This window comes from Lycorma delicatula, chromosome 11, assembly GCF_047948215.1.
Source record: "Lycorma delicatula isolate Av1 chromosome 11, ASM4794821v1, whole genome shotgun sequence".
In the NCBI taxonomy this organism is placed as follows: Eukaryota; Metazoa; Arthropoda; class Insecta; order Hemiptera; family Fulgoridae; genus Lycorma; species Lycorma delicatula.
The window spans coordinates 57,240,659-57,258,775 of record NC_134465.1 but is presented as its reverse complement, the minus strand read 5'-3'; the positions used below and the strand labels follow the sequence as shown (position 1 = coordinate 57,258,775).

The window sequence follows — 18,117 nt, the reverse complement described above, 5'->3', positions numbered from 1 at the left end:
GAATTTTAGCAGCAACAACAGAAAATGTGTGCGCAGGTTCATTGTCAAGGTAAAAAAGCACTTTTTTCTCTCCTAAATGTGAACGTTTGGTCTTTTAATGGCCTCCTTCAATCGCTTCAACAATGATGAATAATATTCTCCGGTGATTGTTTTTTTCTTTTTCCAAGTAGTCAATGACATTACACCATGAACATCCCAAAAAACAGTGGCCACGACTTTCCCGCAGGTCCAATACTTTTTGCCTTGGTTTCGACCCACTGTTGCTTTGTCTCAGGGCAGTAATAATGAATCCACTTTTCATCAGCAGTAATGAAACATTGCAAAAATTCAGTCGAGTTACGGTTGGACATGTCCAAACACTGCTGAGAAATGTTCATTTGTCTGCGTTTCTGATCAACCGTTAAAAACACAGCACCCATTGTGCCGATAGCTATCTATATCCAAATGCTGGTTAAGATGCGAATACGGTCTACTGATTTTTTGCAAACTCTTGTATCTTCAACCGTCAATCTTTTAAATCCGCTTTCATCGGTCATGCTGGTTGCAAGGCAACCTACAACAGAGTATAAGAAGCTTTTAAGTATAGCCTACAAACATTCTAAGTACGAGGTAAGTTCTTACCTGAGATACATGCATTTTATACAGAATGTATAATTAATATGTAATGCATGACATAAAAACTACACTTACATTTTTTTCTATAGTACTATTAAGAAAAATAACTATTCAATTTTAATTCATTATAAAACGGGATAAAACATTCATAAAAAAAATTAGATTGAATTTTATTACCTCTAATGAAAACCTCTATTTAACAAATTTTTCCTGGGATTCTCGATTTCATTATATAAAGATTTGACCATATATGACAGCATAGCACAGTTATATGACAGCATAGCACTCTTTGGGTAAAAAGAAAATAGAAAATTATGGTTATGATGGGAATACTCAGACAGCTCAGTTTTTACATGGATTTGAATACTAGATCGTGGATACCGGTGTTCTTTGGTGGTTGGGTTTCAATTAACCACACATCTCAGGAATGGTCGAACTGAGAATGTACAAGACTAACACTTCATTTACACTCATACATATCATCCTCTGAAGAATTATCTAAACGGTAGTTACCGGAGGCTAAACAGGAAAAAGAAAGACAGCTCAGTTTCTTGTAATTGTTTTATAAAAACAGAAACCAATCACAAAAACTAAAAACCTTTTGTTATACGCAAAAGTAAACGAAAGAAAAAAAAATCAAAAAATTGACTGATATAGTTCCAAACATTTTTTTAAATGTTGGAATATAATATACACAAATTTAACAGGATTAGCAATGAAAAAAAATAATTTTATTGCTCCCTATGATTATACACGTGTTTAAATTATGCGGTTGTAATATGGGGTATTTAATAAATTCTATAATTCAAGCTTTGAGTCCTCTACTACCTAATCCTCCCAAACAGTATTTGAATGCGGGAGGTAATAGAGAGAGAACTAGTACAAAACTTTCTGCAAGACCTACCTTAAAACTCTCAAAATTGTTGGCCACATCAGTTGTAATCTAGATACTTTGCAGCCACCTAACTGTTTGCACAAATGAAGAACCGACTGCAAAAATTATACAGCGAGTTAAACTTTAGCAGAAACATTGCAGAATTTAATAGATTCAAGTTATGACTGAGGGGTGGAACTCTGTTTCTTTACAGATTGATGCTGGGACTTCTGAATGTTGTGTTGCTACCACTGGTTTGCAATGTAGGTGTTCAAATCGGGTTTTGAAAGGTAATATTTATTTACAACAAGTAAGAACAACAGCATGCGTGATTTTAATTGTTTGTGTTCATTTAATTAAGCAAAGATCTTTTAAAACCTAATTCGAGCACTAGTGCCTTGTCTAGAAGCAGAGCTGGAACAATCCAGTGGCAGTCTCTGAATTAGCTTAATATAGAGCAAAAGCTAGATAAGCAAAGCTAAAATTTTTAACAATTTTTCCTGTACAAAAAGCGTGCAGTTCTAAAACAGTTTTCATTTCTTAAATTCAAAGATTTTCTTATAATACCCAAAAGCCATAAAACAATTCCAAATATATCGACAGTAACCCATGATGATGGGGCAAAAACTTTGATATTTCGAATTTGCAAAAGCTCTTAGCATGAAAGTCATAGAAATTCTTTTGGACCTTAAGATTTTTAGTAAATCTGATAAAATTTTATCGAACTTTATCAGAGTGCTTAGTAGACTCCAAAACATCATATTTCTGCAAGAGTGATCTTAGAAAAAAATTGCATTGCACCATTGTTTTTTACTCCAAAGTTAAATATATATATTTCTAGCCAAATCTCCTTCCTTTGGAGAATATCCATAAGCCTGAAGTATCTGAAGTTTTATGCAAAAGTGGATTGCCAACAAAAAATTAAATAAACAATTTTTTTGTTGTTCATCTCCTCCTACTGCTGCAGGTGTCCAGGACATCCTTGTCCACATAGAGGTATTAAACAAAAGGTGCAGTAGGAATGGTTTTTTTCTTGTCTATACAGATTCAGTAATGCAGAATCAGATGTAAGTCAAAAGAGAACAAAGCCACTGACTGGTAAATAACCCTAAAAAACTTTCACATTTTGGTAGGAAATCTGATGAGAAAATAATAATACCTGATAATGACCCTTTCCAGATGAATCGCACAAATGAAATTGATGCACATCAGTTTTTAAGCCCTGAAATCAGGACCGCTAAAAAATCTATTCTTTGTATCTATCAGTACACAAAGGTATTGGTATATAGTCCCACCTTAATTTTCTGTTGTAACACAATATATTTAATTGAGAAATATCTTGAAAATTTTTGTACAGCTTTCTAAGTAAAGTAAAAGTGCAGGCAACGGTCCTAGTTCTTGCGTCGAACAAATATAACTTTAAAAATATTTTTATCAGGTTAGTTTCAATAATTATAATAAAGATTAAGCGAGCATAATTTATTATACAACATACATGCGATATATACATTACAAGCATTATGTAAATCTCCATAGAAGAAAATAAATCGTACGTAGATAACATTTACTGTTTAATAACTTTATCATTATCATAACCTCTACAATATGTCACTGAAATAGTTTAAAATAAATATGAATTATTAACACAAGTAATCTGTCTTTATCATGATATGAAAAATAAATTTTAATTTAAGATAAATTTTATACATATTCTTTTCTGACAGAAACACTTCTACTTAAAAATATTAAATGTTTAAAATATACAAGAAAAGTAAGTGTGTGTGTGTTTTATATATATATATATATATATATAAACACAGCAAAATCATTTAAAAAATTATATAATTGTACTCAGATACCATCATGTATAATTACATTCAAAATTGTTTTACACTTTCTGTCACTAAATGCATTATTCGAATTTACAATAAAAACCTTTGAACAACTAAGTTTCATTAAAAATATTTATAATTATTGACTGTTTGGTGGTGCTAATACAGGTACAGTTGATATATATATAATACCGGTAAAGTTGAATTCTTCAGCAGATTAGCGGTTAACAATAATGGCATGCTTGATATTCCTGTAAATAAAACCATTGAGTTAAAGCTAATTCATGAACACAACATAAGTTATAATAAAAGTAGATGCAGAATAGTAGATGTATAAGTAAATAAAATAAATAATTATACTGAATTGTACTAAATTATACTAAAAAATAAATAATTGTGTAAGAAACAACACACAATCATACACACACACACACACACACACACACATAAAATTTATAACAAACCAATTATGTTTATCAAACTGATATTTGAATAACGGTACTTCTAGAACTAAAGTAAATAACTGTTTTCCAATAAGTTTCCTTCAAATTTCTTGAAAAGTTATATTAAAATTCGTTAAGATATTTTAACAGCAACATATTTTTCTCCGTCATATATTTCAGAAAAGTTTTAACAACAGAAGATTTAAGTTCTCCATTTATTTATTTACAGCAGCCGCCTAAAATTAAGAATAATTTACGACGGTCAACTTAGGTTAAGAGATGGCTCTAAGAAGATACATGCATGTATATAGAGCTATTTTTTTCTGTTTTATGTTGGATATTATGAAAACTGCAGGAGATGCAGTTCTGTGATCAATTTTATTTGATTTTTGAGGTTAAAAGTCATACAAAACCATCCGGTTTAACGCCAGAAAGTTTCAGTATGAACTCATTTCACCAGGAAAACTGAAATACAGGAAAAATTTTTCACTAGCTGTAACTCGATAACAAAATGTTTTTTAGATATACGTTTGTATCAATGTTCTCAAGTAGAGCTTATTTCAAACTACAATATATATATATCTTTTTGAAAGATAGAAGATGACATGTCTCCAATTATTGCATGCTTGCACTGGTAAGACAAATACATAAAATCTGTATCCGAGAAAATAGGCCATAAAGGAACATCTAATGTAGCTACTCTGGTTAAATCCATCAATGTAAATCACTTCACCTTATAAAGAAGTATCTTTATTGCAGATATTCTGTAATAATACTACACGCTTATTGTCTGTTTTTCTTATAACTAATCACCTAAGTAAATATACTAATGAACAGTAAATGTAGCATGTAGTTTCATACTAAGGAAAGGTAAAACAAACATTCCCCAAGCTTGAAAAATCATAAAACTAAATTAAATGGGAATTTGTGGAATTAAGACTGAAAATAAAAACAAAATCACACAGAAGATGCTAAGATTGTCCCTTTATGATGCATGTAAATCATTATTGGTCAGACTCGACCAGAGAGGCAAAGGCTCACCATCCTTCATTGAAGTGCTTACTATTTGACTAGACAGGAATGATCCGGTAGCAAATCAAATAAAATTTTACGAATGGTGATCCAACATCCCAAGAATTGTACACTCTGAGGAGTAAACTACTAATCGAATTTAGACATTACCAAGATTCAGTAAAATTTAAGTACACATATTTCATCTGCATCCCAAAAGCTATTACTGTAAATATTATGCTGTTACTTGTTAACCTATAAAAATGTTTTAAACACTGAATTTTGAGTTCTCTTACACGTTTAATTCAGGCAATGCATTCATAAAGCAGACCTAAATTTATGTGGAGTGAAACTGAGATTTTTTTGTTAATTTAGATAATTTCACCTTATGACTCGTTCATAAATGAAGTTTTGAAGCAAACGTTTTGCAGCTGCCGATGGATGTAGGCTGTTAAATCATTTACATGTAATGAACACATGAAGGCGGTTTTTAATAAATTTTATAGTGTTGTTTACAGCCAAAGAAAATAAAATTATAGAACATCAGTACTTTAAGGTACATTTTCCAGTGTAAATGGTTCTGAAGTTAAAAACATTGTTCTCAAGGAATCTTACTATGAAGCCCAGAAAATTGCCATCTACATCCTATTCTTTTAAGATGCGCAGCATATCTAATCAGCAAGTCAACTTGTAAACCTTTTCAGAATTGAAGAAGACAGCAAATGTGGCACTGGGATTCAAAGTATCCAATAAAACATTCTGCTTCAAGAATAATTCAGAGATCCAAGGGAGATCTAGCACTTCAAAATCAGCACTCCTCCGATGCAGTAAAAACGTTCTCATCTTCTCAAAATATCATATCAGAATGTATATTTCACCATTAGCTGGACAGTATTTCTGGTTTCTTGTATAAGCAATATCAATATTGAATCTCAACATCTTTATTTTCTTTCTTGTTGGTATCTTATTATTTCTATTTCTTTCCTGATTGATTGTTATCAAATTTCTCCTTCAATTGTTTCTTTTAAACATAAATAGAATAGGAACGGTGATAAGACAAACATGTCTGAGAAAAGGTTTTCTGGCCTTCCTAAATTTCAGCTTACCTTTCTAGATCTCTAATCTTATCACAGCTACCGAATTCTTACACATATTCTAAACAAATTTTCTTTCTCTGTATTTCAATCCTAATATCCTAACACATTTATTCGGTTAGACAACAATATGTAAAAAATTAATTAAATTAAGAGCTTTCTCAACTAAAACAATTTGAAAGCAATCTGACGCGATGAAATTTTTAGATGGTTAATTGAGTATTTAGGTGGTCTTTATTTTAATAAGTTATCCCAGAGTATGCCGACTCAGTATTTTAAACTCAATATCAGTCCCTCAGTTATAAAAAAATAGTTTTCAATTTCTTTTACTCATTTTTTAAGCGAACAATTTTCTGGGAATTCAATTAAAGTATTTATTAAATACGGAATTTCACCCTGTGGTTTTACATTTCATTAATCCATTCAAAAATTAAAGAATAGAATACCAAATTTACTTCAAGTTTGGTTTCATGTACATTTTTCCACAATCTATTGCATATAAAAATTTTTTACTTTTGAATAGTGAGTTTACATCCATCGACTGACCAATAACCTACTGATATCACATCCATAGGAATGATAAGTTGATCGTACTTTAGCAGCCAATCTCAATCTTCTATAAATATCTTTGATCGCATGATCTAAGTTTTTCACAATTAGAATATTTAATTTTTCCAAACCGTTTCCTCATTCCCCGATTCCACAATACTTTACCGACTCCAGAAAACCCTATCTGGCCAACCCATATGCGTATAGGTATATTAGATGACACCGTAACGGTTGCATACAATTTAATACGAGATATCAGTCACTGCTGAAGATTACATAACATTTTCGTGAATATTAAGCTACAGCGACAGGCTTACTAGATAAATTGGGGAGTGAAAATAGGATTCTCAGCGCCTTCACTGAGCAAAACTACATTTCAGCATGACATTCAATTACAGTATGAGCCATAAAATCATTTTTTCACTCTGCTCACGAACCACAGATCGGCAGAGCAGTAAAAATTAATACTTTTAGAGAAAGCAATGGTGACTGGTTCCTTTTGACATCAATGTTCTACATTTACCACAACCAAAAAAAAAACTGGTACAGGTAGCGCATAACAAGAAATTGATTAATTATTTTAATGCGCTCTTCTTCTTTGTACATATTACCAATCTATGTAGAAAAGCTTAATTTTTAAGGTAGTCAGAAAACGAAAAATGTTACCGGTGCTGGAGCATGGGGCACGGTAGAAGAGAATACAGGAGCCCTGACCGCACCAACTTATGTTTCAACTGTGGTAATACGGGGCATTTCATCAAAGACTGTAGGCAAGCAATGAAGTGTCTCGATTGCAGAAGTACAGAACACAGAACCGGGAGTATGAGCTGCAATAAACATAATGATTAAAATATTATTAAGTAATAATAATAGAAGCCTACTATCAGGAGACCTGACGCTGGAAATAGCCACAAGATACAATGTCGACTTTCTGGTATCTACGGAGCCTAATGTGTATTCGGCTGCCAGAAGTCAATGGATACCCGACAGGAATGGGGCTGTGGCCATCAGAAGAATACTCAATAGAGTGGATTATAACTTGTACAGCAGAGAAGACAGAATAATAGCTATTGAATTAAGTGACACGATTATTGTGGGTACATACATCAGCCCCAATTGCACTATAGAGTTTTTTCAAAACCAGATATTTAACCTACAGCAGATCATGACCAGATCGCGGAAAAGAGTGGTAGTGCTTGGAGATTTTAATTGTAAAACTACTGTAGCGGGTGCCAATTCTACAAATGCTAGAGGTAGAATTCTCGAGGACTTGTTGGAGGTTATGGGTACGTGCTGTATAAATGATGGGGCTCCTACATACAGCGCAAGAGGTCACCAATCAACAGTAGACCTGGTAATTGTGGATAGTAGGTTTAGAGCAGATACCGTCAAGTTTGCTGTCCTTACCGAAGAAACTGGTAGTGATCACAAGGCCGTATTGGTTAACATCAGAGATTGTCCAAGGCGGGTAAGGCAGGATAATATTATCTCTAGATTAACGGATTGCCAGATACACCGGGTGGCAAATAATGCAGCAAATAGGATTAGGAACTGTAATTAAAAAACCCACTTACCAACAATTCTCTTATATATATGTTGAAGCGTAGTATATAACATAACGGTGGAGACACTCATAATGACAGGACGTTAGGTCGACATAATTTTAAACATTTGACAACCTCTGTTATATTATATTACATTACATAAACAAATTTACACGACGAAGAAGTTTTAGTTTTATTAAGATTATAACGCATTTTTTAAGTTCCTGATGATGGAATTTTATTCTGAAAGCGCTTCAATGTATATACAAAGGAATTGTTGGTAAGTGGGTTTTTTAATTATTAATTGTATAATCATACCGAGAGGCCACGTTTGATAAAATTAATATTTAAATATCAATTAGTATCGGTATTGTGTTGCTTTATTATAATTCTAAATTACAACGTACTGAAATTTAAGTAAAAACTGAATTAAAATAAATAAAGTTGTATAGTTTTATATATATATATATATATATATATATATATGTTAAATGCCATAACAAAAAAGGTTATCTCTCAACTGGTATGAGATATAAGCCAGTCTTGAAATAGGCACAAGTATTCCCAATCATATTGAGAACACTCTTCACTTGAAGAATAAAGTGGTTTCCTGTTGCCTTTTTCACTGAGCCAAACATATTAATGTGTATTGGTATAGTAAGGTCATTGAAATACAGATGTTCAGCTATTTATAAGAGAGCAAAGGTCACGTGTAGCTTATGTGAATAAAGACTCATTACAAGATCTGTAGTGAACATCATAATCGGAGAAAATAACTCAGGTTAGTGCTTCTCATATCTTAAGTGCTTTACATGTGTTTCAGAAATAAAAACCATTGAAATAGAAAAAATAAATTTCTTTTATCCAAAAACAGGTAGGAGTAATTACTCCTACCTCTTGTATTCCCTAGATATAGTTAGCAGTAAGTGTAATCCAAATGGGCATACCATTGGTACCACAAATGGGTATTTGCACTACTTTGAATGCATCAATAAAATAACATTTTTACTAAAAATAACCTTAGTTTCACAATTATTAAGTAGTTTATACATTAGACTGGTAGAAATGTTGTCTGTCATTTATATTAATTGATATTGTTAATTACATTTTTTATCGATGAAATAAAACATATCATAAATTATAAACTGTGTTGTAATCATTCCTAAATTTAAATGCATTAACTGATCATAAATTTACACATCACATGATGTGTTGATTATTTATTGTTTTTTTTTAAATTTGTTTTTAACAAGCTATTTTAAAAATAACTTTTTGTATATTGCACTTATATAAATTATGATTTTAAAATTTCAATGTAATTTTTTCATTTTTCTTTTTTTGATTCCTGAACCCAACACCTGGATTTACATGTCCTTTTTTATGTCTGTAGATATATTGTTGTATGCATAACCTGAATTAATATATCATTTTTAAAATTAATTTAATACTAAATAGCTTGTTTTCAGAATTTTGAATTTTTTCTTTCAGATGACTTAGACTTATTTCAGATGACTTAGATCAGAGCTAGTTGGCAACACTTTCTTAAGTGGAGATACCAATCATTCTGTTTTTAATAGCAAAAATCTTAAAAAGGTTAGAGACTCATTAAACAGGAGACTGAATGTTATAAATTTGATGCGTTGTGTTTTTTCAGTCTAATATTTTATTATTATTATATTTTTTAATTTATCTGTGTTTAAAAATTGGATTGATAAATAATAAAAGTAAGAAGCCAAGGCTGGATGTTTTTGAGGCATTAATGCCTAAACTACAAACTTAACACTTTGATAAAATTGTAATAAAACATATTAAGCTTATTTGAAAACTTACTAGCGAAATTGAGCTCTATATCTAAGGTTTAGATGAGGAATATTAATCTATGGATAATTAATTTAGAAACTATTATTCACAAAATGCAGTTTCATTTCACAATTAAAATATTCATCTGTTGCCTAGTTCAGAATACTATGATCTTTTTTTCAAGACTTAGTTCATTTTATCTACTCTTCAAATAACTAAACTCTTTTTTTTCAGATGACTTCATAAATTTATAATATATTCAGCTACTTCACATTAACAGTTTTTTTTTTTACCTTTTAACATAATCTATAAAGTGGGAATCTTTGTTAGATTTAGATGTAAAATGAAGAATTATTATATTTTTTCAAAATATTAATACCTGTGGTTGCACAGGTCTTATTATTTTTAACATATTTCTTTTTAATATTTTGTGGAACAATATGTTGAATGAAATATATGTACGTATAGAAAAAGTTACCTAAAGGTTTATTAAACATCACTTCTACACAGGGTACAAGATTCACCGCTAGATTTTATAAGCAATCTGAAAATTTTCACACTGATCCTTAGTATAAATTTTTTATGAACAAAAGTTTTGGATGCTGCCAGAGTAATAATTAAAAGATTGTGTTCTTATAGTTCTCAATCAATAAGTATAAACTTAATCTGTTAAGAAATTTGTCTGGATATTATCTATACATTTCTTGCTACTGATTCCAGTCCAACTAGAGCTTATAAAGTCCATTTCAAAACTATGACGCTAATAAGGACAATTAGGAAATGTAACATTTAAATCCTAATGTGATATCAGAAGCTATGCAAATGACTTTAATAAGGTATTATAACTTTTTTAAGTCCACGTAAAGTGGATTGCTTTGAAATAAGAGAATTGTATGCATTTAGTTGCATTCCCTTATTCTTTGCATTATATTTTTCAAGTAGAATGTTTCATTTTTTTAATAAAAATGGTCAGTTTGTAAATTTGAGTACTTGGCAGGGTAAACAACAAAATAAACTCTGGAAAATCTACTTAAATAATCTTTTCTTAAATCTACTGTAACATGCATTTTAACTTTTGAAGTTTTAAGAATTTTGCTAAATAAAGATTGACCCCAAAAAATAATCCTCTCCATTGAAAGAAAATATCTGAAACAACCATAGATATCTTGAAATAAACTGTATAGATAAGACATACAGTGAATAAATTATATCTGATTTCTTCAATTACTGACAGTTTGAATTTCAATATCAAAAATTTACACATTAAAAGAAAAATGAAGAATCCTCTTCTGACCCAAAATTACATTAAAAATTGATACTTGCCCTTCTTTAAATTTGGTCAGTTTGAATTTGAAGCTAGTTAATTTTTGAGAAATAATTATGATGTAGTTCACTATCGCAAACTACTTGGACAGTTACTCAAGGCAGGAGATTGGTTCTTAGTGGTTATCTAAATTTGAAGCCTGCATAACTGCATGCAGTTGTCACTTGTAATGGTAATAATCAAGAGAGAATTATACAGAGCATTTGGAAAGTCGCTGTGCAGTATCCTTTAGAATTAAGTGGTGAATTTTGTTCTTTTGGCGTTAAGTTGGTTGCGCTGTGGGTTCGTCCTGGTTTTTTAGTGCTGTCCAGGATTGCAAAATTGTGTGGGGTTTGAGAAATATTATGACTGGTGAGGATTTTTTTAAATTTTAGACCTATATGGTCGACAATGTGTTTTTAAACATTCTCTTACAGCTGTGCATCTCTCAGCTGACCTTGGAGCAAGCACTGATGTCAGTTTCGACAGAGGCATTGCTACTGGTCTCGCCACAACTTTTTACTTACTCATTTGGCAACACAACAGGGACAGTGTGTTTATGTTGTTTTCGTCTGCGAAGTAAGTAACTTGTCTACATGTTTTTGATCATTTTATTTCTATTTGTTTTTCTCTCATCGTTTACCAACGGACAAAAGAAAATGTGTGTTTATTATTAACCTGCAAGAGAATATAAATTTTTGAAATTGTGTAATGACAATCACAATGAACGTCGTTTATTGCACATTAAGTACTGGAGAATTTTCTGTTGCACATAAAGGAAAGGGTGATATTGAAGACGACATGAAAACAGCTAAACATAGGAATGCTACTAATGCTACTGGTTCAGCAAACATAAGAGATTTTTTTAAAGCCAAAGGGTGGAATAACAACAGTGATCTGGTATGCTGCTACCTTTCCATACCAAATTGCTAGACACGAACTCAGTTTGAAAACATAAGACTGCACATCTAAACCGGTTGAAAAGTTATATGACCCAAAATTTTCATCTGCTAGAACCAAAACCGCGGCAATTACTGCTAACGTTATTTTGCCATTTATATTTGATAATGTGTTGCGTTCTTTGGAAAACATTAATTATGTAACAGCTACGATGGATAGTTCAAACAGAAGTGAAGCAAAACTTGTTCCGAATGTTGTAAGATATTTCAGTCCGGAGAAGGGAATTCAAGTTAAACTTTTATATGTCGATGAAGTGTCATGTGAAATTGCTCAAATTTTGACTCTGTATCTTTTGCAGTTTGTGAAAAAATTCAAACTTGAAGAAAATTGCTGATAACACTAACAGTAATATTTGTGGTGTGAAGAGAAAGGGGAATGAAAATGTGTTCATAAAAGTTCAAAGCGATTTGAATTTATGGAAACAGATTACAAAAAGTATTATCTCATAAGAGCACAAGTTTTCTTAGTTTCTTATCTGCAATATTAAGAATTCTTTCCATTTTTGATGGCCTAAAATCATACTTCTTATTGTGTGACTAATACCAAAATTAATATTTGATTTTTGAAAATCTAGAAAGTGAACCGTTTCTGAAATTTTTAATACAGTATTCTACATTATTTAAAAATGTAGTTCTGAAATCAGAAGCTAATTCTATCACAGCAACAGAAGCATTTCAGGTATATTCTGAATTAATTTCTCAACTTCAGGAAAGAAAAACCCACAAATTTATACAATCTTCTGCCAAAGAATTGCTACGCATTCTAAAAGAAAATAATGATGTTCAGGAACAAAAATTCGTCCCAAGTGTAGATAATTTTTATAATTCCAGTATCCAATACTTAAGAGTTGTGGAGAATCAGTTTTGATAAAGTCAGTAAGTTTCTGTGGATAAATTACAAACTGAAATTTTCTGGTCTGATTTAGAAGAGAGTGCACAAGTTGTTAATGAAATTATAAAAGATCCCATAAATATTGTTGACCAAAGGGTAGGTTGTGGTGCGGTTCAAGTCTGAGAAAGTACCAGATACTATTGAAGAGAAGTGGAAAGCAATTCTTAAGGTGTTCAAAAAGACTGATATTTCATGTTGCAATATTTCTAAAATGGTTGAGTTTGTGATGTTTTTGCCTCAGACAACTGCCCCAGTTGAGAGAGTTTTTTTCAATTACAGGGAACATTTGGTCTGCAGAAAGGGGTAGAGTTTCAGTATCTACTGTTAAACATCTGCTAAATGTTAAAATTATTTCAGGACTTTCTTGTTAATTTTATGATTTAATTAAAACAAACAAACCATTTCTGAAAAAAGTCATGTCTAGTGAAAAATAAATAAAGTTTAATGTTTCAGTAAACTGTTAAGACTTTTAAGCAATTTCAGAAATGTATCCTGGGTTAAACCCAAAAAAATATGTAAATATATATTTGTTATTTGTTAGGGTGTCATAATTAATTATTTATTTCTTGATTATTTTGTAAATGGGAAATTTGTTAATAAGAAACAGTAACTGAAAGAAATACATGCACCTTACTGCACGATCTAAAACTATTAAGACTGAGGTATTTATGGAAAAATAACAATGGTACCGAGTAATATAATAATAGTACCAATATCCTAAACTATTTACATAAAATTATGTATATAACACTATATACCAAAAAAATAATTATATAAAAACTTTCCCGCTAAAAACTTTTAAAAATTGATTTTAATTAATCAGACTCAGTAAATTTAAAAACTATAAAATAAAAAAGGTACTTGATTATACAGAATGATTCAGGAGGTTAAGGCAATACTTTGACAACTCAATCTAGAGGCTAAAAATAAGAAAAAAGTTCATATAAACAGAGGTCCGAAAACGCTTCGTTAGCGAGTTATACAGGGTGAAAGATTTTGCCAGAGTTTCAGTTCCTCCGGGTAAATTAAGGCTTTCTGAAATTATGGGAAGGTCAATTAAGGGGCAAATTCGATTATGGTGTTTGGGCTGGAAAATTGAAAAAATAACTCCCAGAACTGTATCTCCCTTAGTTGATAAGGGAGATATACCATGTAAAATGCTAAATATAGGGTCAAAAAACACATTTTTTTACATTTGACGTACAAAATTTTTACGTCATTATCTCTTACACTATAATTATCAAAGTCTACACGAAGCACACAACAGATTTTTCAGTCATTTTTTATATTGACAATTCAAGTTTCAAGTGGACCTAGATTTGCAATAACAACAATTACTGTCATTCTATACTTTTGAAGAAAATAGCCTTTAAAACTTACTTTTACGGTACTTAAATGTTAAATTTCCCAATGGCCTTTACTTTATCCTTCACAGCTATTGAAGATCGATTCCATTTGGGTGATCACTGATGATTTTAAATGAGTGTGTTTACACAAACCCTTTGTCATGTTTAATTGTGGACATATAAAAATGATCTGTTCTGTAACAAGAGTAGCCACCAGGTACATCCCCATATTTGGGCTACCAACCCGGATGTCCAACCCAGTATGCCAATGGAACCAGCATGTCAAAGCAGAGAGCAGAGAGCCCTATGGACCGACAAATGGACACCTTATTACAAGCTTGCCATCGCAGAGGGCAGTGAGAAATGGATGGATCTCTGTTACACCTACTACAGCTTCAACCCTGGTCGCTATATCACTAGCACAAAAGATGTAAACCTGTTTCCAAAATCATTCTCATTATACATAATCTACAGGTAAGCCAAAAAATCCGATCTGTGTATCGATCTGAAGTTGAAAATAAGATCAGGATTATTAAAAAAGAACGATCACATTTTCGAGGAAAAGATTTGGAGTCCCGCTAGCCAACTATATGTTTTGTACTTATAACAACTGTTATTGCCCTGGATGGTATATTCCAGATATGGAGATCTACCTCAGGGCATTCTTTTTCTTCTTTTTATTATTTTTTTTAAGTGTAAAATAACTACTGGTAATGATGAAAAAATGATTTTTTCATCATTTTCTTTAAATTACCCTTTAAAGAGAATGATAATAAGAGCTTTTACGTAGAACAAGCCAGATCACCTTAAAAATATTGGTTTCTAATGTATTTATTTTATCCTGATATTACAATTTTATTAAATTTTATCTATAATTTAATAATTCCAACAAAAAAAAATAATAAAGATTGTTCAAGCTCCTCAATTTTTATAATCTTAAGTATAAATAAAATCTTAAGCGTAATACCATTAAGTTTTATTACATAAAAAAAATAAAATAAAATAAAACAATGCAATATATAACCTACTTTTGTTTCTGATATTAGCTAAATGAATGAATTTTTCACCACTTTTCAAAATTCTTTAATTCTCTGAAACAAATTTCATTATGATATGTATTTGAAAATAAAGTTGCGTTTAGACTGTAAATCATATATTATTCATAACTATCAAAGGAAAAATGCAAGAAATATAGAGAGAAAGGTGAGAGAGTATAGATCACCACAGGTGATCGATAAAAATATAATATCAAACTTGGTTTTAATTATTAAATAAACACCTTTTATGTCTGAGATGCTAATTTATAAGACATGCCACTTGCACTGGAACCATCAGGTTATGAAGTATGAATGCGGTTATATCTCGATCTTAATTCTTTAATTAACTTTCATATTTAATTAATAGTTATTATTGTATTTTTATAGAGACATCGAAGCTTTATTACATGTAGTCAAATCAAGCCTTGGTTCTGGAGTACTAGCGATGCCGATTGCATTTAAAAATTCTGGCCTTCTGCAAGGATTTTCGGGAACTATATTTGTCTGTTTACTTTCCACACATGTACACATTTATTGGTATGTATAAATATAAATTATCATTTTATCGTTCCAGATTCATTAAAACTTTGTTTAAACTTCATCCTTCATTTTCTATAAAAGTGTCTCTTCCATTCAGAATATGTGGAAGGGTTAATATAATAAAATAGTTCAGCAGTATGTTGAATATTTACAGTTTATATACAAATACAATATACACTTTATATACGCAATATTTAGTTTATATTCCTAGAGATAGGAAAATATTGAACTGCGAGAAAAGAAAGTAATTTACGAGTAATCGGGTAATAGCTGTAATTATTAAAGAGAATGAATTAATAAATAATTATTTAATTAATTACTTCCTGGTACCATTGTTTTTATTTTATGGAACACAGTTATTATTTATATAGATTGATTATTAATTATAAACACAGTGAAACTCCGTACAAGAATAGCCATCACAGAGAAAAAATATCCCATTAAGTGAATCATTTCAATCTCTGGTGTAGGGCGATGCAGAACTCATTGATGTTAAATTACAGAGAGTTATACATTAGCAGACAATATAAATGTGTTCACATAATTATAATAATGAATTTATTTTTAACGTACTTTTATTTGCGATTAAAAAAATATTTTAGCTCAGTAAGGTTCAATATTTTTTCTCTTTAAGATAGAAAAATAGTAAAAATAAATAAACAATGTTAATAAATATTTTTAACCGCTTCAGAATTATCAGTTTTAATTATTTTCAGAAAAGGTGAAACCACAGAAAAACCACAGACAGATTAATTTAATTAATAACTTTCAATCGGAAGAAAATATTCATTTCATATCCACTCTGAAATAATACTGGGAGTGAAAAATTCACTTCTCTAGATTCTTACTTGGGAAAGTATTAAAAAAATAACTAAATGATAATTTTATATTTAAGCTTAGGCTTTTAATTTGTTAAAAATGAAATTTGATTTTAAAAAAATTCTCTACGTTCCAGCAATTGGAAATTACTATGGATCTGGAAGACTTGTTGAAACAAGCAGACCGCTCTTTTTTGCTGGTCACAGTTCATAATTAGATGCGAGTGTTAATAAGTTGTTTTAAGTGGAGTTTTAACTAATGTAATTTTTTTTAATATAATTAATTGAAATCTAATTTATATTGTGCAATTTTTTTAGATAATTAAAAATAAAATTTAGTTCTAATCATAAAATGTGTGTTCTGTGTTAATATATTTACTACATTTTTCACCTGTTAAAACTTATCCACAACTGAATTTACTGTTGTAGGAATAATACTTTAGTATCTATAATTCAGCCTACTTCATTTTAATTGTATATACGATTCATTATATCCCTTACAGAATTGAGGTAATGTGTATAACATATTGTTTCAATACAGAAAGAGGTATGTTAATTTGTTGTTGAACACTATCTAACCCGGTCTTTATCGTGGTTATAGCGCTTGTAACATAAGTTGCAAGAATGACAGATTACGGTTGATTTCTCTGAGATAATGATTTCTATATAGCGTTAATTCCTGTGGTGGATAGATCAATAGTGTTGTCTGTAGGGCTGAATACCATCTGCATTTTGGTAAGTTTAGCAGAATGATATGATACAACATATTTGACCGATGAAGAAGACAACATGAAGTCTCTTCACTCATAATTTTAAAGGTAAGCCTTAATTCAATTATATTTTTTCTAAACTTTGGTAGATTTATAATTTACGCTAATAAAAGTATTATAATAATTTTTATTAATAATGCAGAAATTTAAGTAAGTTCTACAGAATATTTTGTCTATTGAATTAAAAGCTGTCAAGTCAATTTTTTCAACAATAAATCTTGTACATGAGCAGCCATTAACCATTAAAGTTTGTTCAAGCAGATCGTGGTAATAATTAAGTTAAATATTATATTGTAGTATCATTTGTCTAGAAGTCTGGTTAAATGTTATGCGTGAAGTGTTCTGTTCGGTTTGAAACGGAAACATTAGAAAGAGAGAAGATTGAAGCTTTTGAAGTACAAGTTTGGAGAAAGAATAAAAGATAAAATAAGCACAACAATTAAGAAAAAAGAGATGTTTAGCAGAATTGTTGTTGATAGAGGACTCTTACATCCAGTTTCAAGGAGGTAAGGAAATCGGTCATGTCAGAGGAGAATTATGATTAAACTGAACTCTTAAGGGAACAATTGAAAGGGAAAACCGGAAAGAGAGAAAGCAATTGAAATTGGTAGACAAAATCAAGAATAGAGGATAAAAGGAGACTAAAATGCGGGATGGGACAGGAACATTTGGAAACATAGTAAAAGGAGC

At 30.6% G+C, this 18,117-nt stretch overlaps 1 protein-coding gene across 3 annotated transcripts in view; it reads right to left on the bottom strand.

Moving 5' to 3' along the window:
- Nucleotides 1-2,953: 2,953 nt before the first annotated feature.
- LOC142332158 (uncharacterized) overlaps nt 2,954-18,117 on the bottom strand; it is a 42,748-nt gene continuing 27,584 nt past the window's right edge. For 2 of the 3 annotated variants that reach the window (XR_012758183.1, XR_012758182.1), the window contains exon 6: nt 2,954-3,572. The gene's annotated coding sequence lies outside the window, so the exon portion shown is untranslated. Of the gene's footprint in view, nt 3,573-7,147; nt 7,246-18,117 lie in introns of those variants that run through there. The other variant, XR_012758184.1, reaches the window with a different exon arrangement.